A 4,894-nucleotide genomic window follows, 5' to 3' on the forward strand; every position below is an offset into this window, starting at 1 on the left:
AGATGTGTGTGTGTGTGTGTGTGTGTGTGTGTGTGTGTGTGTGTGTGTGTGTGTGTGTGTGTGTGTGTGTGTGTGTGTGTGTGCGTGGTGTTATATCAACACATGTGGTTCTGGACATGAGCAGCTGCACATTTAACAGCCACACATCACCGACAGTCTGCTGAACAACGCAACTGGTTGTGAATGAAATAAACTTAATTACAACATGACAGTCTTGCACGAAATATTATTAACGTTACTCTTTGTAGTCACGTAGGCATGTGAATTACAGCGTTTCATTGCAAAGAATGCATGTAGCGGGTACACTTGCGCTGTTTCTCTGCCATCTCGTTCAAATGTGCCAGATGTAGGGGGCGGGTATTTATACGTTATGGTGTTCAGCTGAAAAACTCTTCCGGATAGGAAGCTCTCCACCATCCTAGCTCGTAGCTGCTTAAAGCTTGCTGCTAGCTCCTAGCGCTAGCTCCTCGCTGCACAAATAAGAGACTTGGGACGGCCTAGAAGATGGCGGACCTCGAACGACATCCGGTTCAAGGAAGGAGCTAGCAGCAGCACTATAAAAATAAGAGACTTGGGACGGACCCATTATAAGCCTGGTCATGACTCCACTCCGGTGCCAGATAATTCCGACCTGTTTGGTAGATAATACGGCCTTTGTGAATTTCCCTCCAGTGTTAACAGAAGGGTTTCTTGTTTCTAGCTGCTTACCAGTGTTTCCTTTTTCGTGTTTTTTAGTGTGTGCCGCACTGCCGGCGTCTGCCACGAGAGCCTCTGTGTTCCTGCATTCTTCCTCCTGCATTCGGCTGGATACAGCTCCATATCAGAGGGCTGTCTCCACTCCCAAGCCAGCCTGCCTCCTGCCGCCTCCATCTGTTCCTTTTCACCTGTTTGACTCATTAAAAGCCTCTAAACTTCGGAATTTGTTTGCCTCTGCCTCCATTGGTCCAGATCCCTACGCAGCCGTAACACCGTGACCATCACGTGACCTTCAAGTCTTTTCTGTAGAGCAACACATGAAACTTCTCACTTGCCCCCAAAATCAAAAAAGTTTCTTATTGAGCCTGAGAGTAGCAATGCATTAGACAAAGCTTGACTGGCGTAATACACAGGTTTGTGTGTTACGCCACTTTCTTTTGAACTAATTATTACTCTTAATTCAATCAGACTAGCTTCAACCATCACATGTGTCTCAGCATCTTGGTTGAACTATGCAATTACATGAAAACTGGCCAACTGCCTCTTAAGCTTTATAAATGCAGTTTTCTGCTCTTTCCTCCGTGTCAATTTGCAGGACTGCCTCGTGAATCTCCTGAGTGGTTCTGATGTTGTAGCCTGATTAGGAATAAATCTGCCACAGTTGTTCACTAGCCCCAAGAAACTCTTCATCTCTGCAGCATTTGTTGGATGTACATTTTCCACTGTCTCACTCTTTGTCTGAGCTGCTCCAATGGCACCTTTGGATGGCACATGGCCTTGGACCTCTCCTCCAGTCACAAAGGACTTGATCAAGTCTCACATCATCATGTTGTTTAGTTTCTCCTGAAACAAGGAGGTCATCTGAGATGTTGTGAACTCCTGAATGTTTTGTAAGACTTGACTTATGATGTGCAGATAAATCTAAGTTACTGATAAGATTCCAAACATCAGTCTCTTATAAAGATACTGACAGTGCATGGACCGACAAGACAGAGCAGCACAGCATAACAGCAACACCATAAATTACTGCTGTTAAGTCAACCATGGCCACTGCATGGCAAAGTTAGTTTTAAATAATGTATTACCCTTTGGCACAGGTAATTAATTATTTCAAGAACAACATTCCTTAATGTTGTGCTGTTACTTGTGCGTGAAAGAAAGAAAAAGTTAGACTGTTTATCTTTTAAGGACTGCATTTTTTGCTTCTGTTGTAGCATGCAAGGTTGCAGCATGACACACATCCAAGAACTGTACAAAGTCCAAATCTAAATATGAAATACTTTGATCTCAACAAGGTGACTGCATGGTCGCTCTTACTGACTAGGGGTAGCTTCCGCTCTGTGGCTACCTCTGAACAGCGTATAGTTTAAGATTAGCTTAACAGAAATCACCAGCGCCAAAAAATCAGTCAAGATTACCAGTCATGTTAGCAGTTCAGGTCTTTGCAGAAATCCAACAGGGCAGCCTCAGTATTTGCTTGTGATAAAATATAGACAGCTGTAAATATGAATAATGTAGAAAGCGCAGTCTGCATTTGATTGACAATAACTCCAGATCAGATGACCAGGAGTGGAACAGTATTTTAATATTCCTACTGTCACACCAGTTTTTTTTTTCACCATAAAGCACACACCTCCCCCCTTTTCATCCGAGAGTCCTCTGTTCTGTCACATCTGTATATAGAAAAAAAGTCACCTGGTGGAATGGCTCTGTGTGGTATCCCCGGATATAGCCAAGTTTTGGGGAAACAAAGCTCATTACAGTTTCTCGATATCCAGGCGCGGAGATCGTCCAATTTATTATTCAACACCTGTACATTCGCTGGCAGGATGCTTGGCAGAGAGCATTTATGTGGCCAGGATCTGGTGTTTAATCCAAACATGAAGGAGGGTTCATTACTCCCGTTGATTGGACTTGGCTAGGTTGCCCAAGGTATTGCCTTGGGTCAGATCATCAGCAGGGTTGCAGTGGTAATTCTAGGGGCGGGGGAAAAAAAATCGATACAGCATATTATCACAATATTTTTGTTTGGCACTAACATATCGTCACACAGTGCCAAGTATCTTTTTTTATCATTATAGAAATGATTAATATTACAAATACAAATTAAACTTTTGGAAGCCTACTAGATTAACATTATCAATTATTTTTTCAGTCAGTTGGATACATTTTGCTGCAAAAAAATGGCTGAAGTGAGGTGAACAGACCGGAAACTTTATCTTATTAACTTAAACAGATGTTGACAAAGTTTTCCTTGTCCTCTGATAGAGTCTGTGATTAAAGCCAGTATACACTGTGCAATTTTGGGCCGTCACAGACATAAGATGAGCAACCTGAAAAAAACGTGGCAATGTCTTTGTTTGTGGCTCTAAAACGGTGGTCCTACATCACACAGTGAGAGAGGTTCAAGAATGGCCACTGTCACGGTCTTGTGATCAAAGACAGCCTGGGATAAAATTCTGACAGTGTCAGAAATTTGGGATGACCGTCTCACTGTGTGACTGCTGTTACAACCTACATCGACTAACCAACCAATAGAAATGCAACATGAAATGATGCACTGGCGCTAAACCCAAACAAACAGATGGATAGCAGCTCGCCATGGAGGTAAAACATGCTAAAAGAAATGTGTGGGATTCTAGCAGAGGAAAACCTTGTGGAGTTGTGGCAGCAGAAGCCTTGCGTGTATGATATGTCCTCCAGCTCTTACTATGATCGCATTAAAAAAGATGAAGCATGGAATAAAATGGCGGTGGAGTTGCAGCTGCCAGGTGAGCAACTAGCAGTTAGCAAACACACACACACACACAGACACACCGTAGTATATAGTGCCCATTTTTGCTTATTTATTAATGTGACTCTCTATGTTGTGCTTCACGGTTGGAGAAGTAATAACCTGTGCAGCATCCTTGCACATTCAGTATGGGAAGCTATTGCATCATACGTCGTAGCCAGCGATTCAGTAGGGGCTGTCATCATACAGTCAACATACATAAAACTTGATGTCGTAACTAAGTTTATTAGATCCCGTGCATAGTGTAGCTTGCCGAGACTCGCTTTTTATGGTAAAAGAATATTTATTAACATGTGAACATATGAATAAAAATGTGGAAAGTCTTTGGTGATTAGACCTCGTAGAGATGGTATGATTTAAGGGGGGTGATGAATCCATAGTCGAATAGGGAACCCCCCAAAAGAAGAGTAAGAAGGGAGAGGGACAACCGACCATTTGACATGAATTGATCTTTACCTTACCAGCAGGCAACAGGCTTCTAATTAATAAGTAAAGAGAAAATGCGCAGCTACAGAAACATGCATAAAGCAAAATGTAAAAGACTATGGAATAGATATGTGCATAGTTAAGTTTTTGACAGAAATAAGCCCTGAATGAAATTAGTACAGCTCTGATGAGAAATGTGTGTTAGGAATATGTCTGGAATGACAGCTAGGGAGCCACTAACTAGTAGATGATGATAGATGTATACTAAGTGTAGAAAAGGAAAGCAGCAGGAAATGTGTTGACGTATAACCACCAAACATTATAAAAGCCAGAGATGAAGTAAGCTGTGATAAGAGAAATGATGGTGATATGCCAGAAAGGAAGGCTGAAAAGTGCATGCTTCTGCAGACCATGGGTGTCTATATGTAGAACATAATAAAAGGTCAATGAGGACCAAACATAAATAAAAGGTCATAAGACCGAACAAAAACTAATGTCATGAGACCAACTCAAATAAAAAGGTTCAAGTAAAATAAGGTCTGGCGACCAAACAAATTAAAGTCATCATTGACAGAAAGAAATTATTGTCCAACAACTGAAAAGAAATTAGCGTGTATGAGCATGAGGACCTGTAGACCTTGGGTGCACAGACTGGGGTCCTAAAGACCATGTGTAGAACAAACAAAAGGTCAGAAAAGACCAACAAAAATTAAAGCTGCAAGCAGCTGTGACCAGGCCCTCGCTCTTCCGCGCTATCGCGGGGGGCCAGCAGCACGCATTACTGAAGCGGGTATGTGAAAACTCAGAGTAACTTAACCCTGACGTGGTGTGACGTTTCATCTTCGTACTCCAAGAAAATCCCTATGGGGAGGGTTTTTTGAAAATTTCAAGGGGGACTATAGAGGCATTTTGTCCCCCCCATGGGCAACGGCCCTATCAGATGTAAGAGCTCGCCATTCTTGACCTGTGTATCAATTT

At 42.4% G+C, this 4,894-nt stretch overlaps 1 protein-coding gene across 3 annotated transcripts in view; it reads right to left on the reverse strand.

Annotated features, from left to right (window-relative positions):
• Positions 1-4,894, reverse strand: part of epb41a (erythrocyte membrane protein band 4.1a) — a 294,679-nt gene that overhangs the window by 137,144 nt on the left and 152,641 nt on the right. The gene's annotated exons all lie outside the window — the stretch shown is intronic.

This window comes from Epinephelus moara, chromosome 22 (genome assembly GCF_006386435.1).
Source record: "Epinephelus moara isolate mb chromosome 22, YSFRI_EMoa_1.0, whole genome shotgun sequence".
Taxonomy (NCBI): Eukaryota; Metazoa; Chordata; class Actinopteri; order Perciformes; family Serranidae; genus Epinephelus; species Epinephelus moara.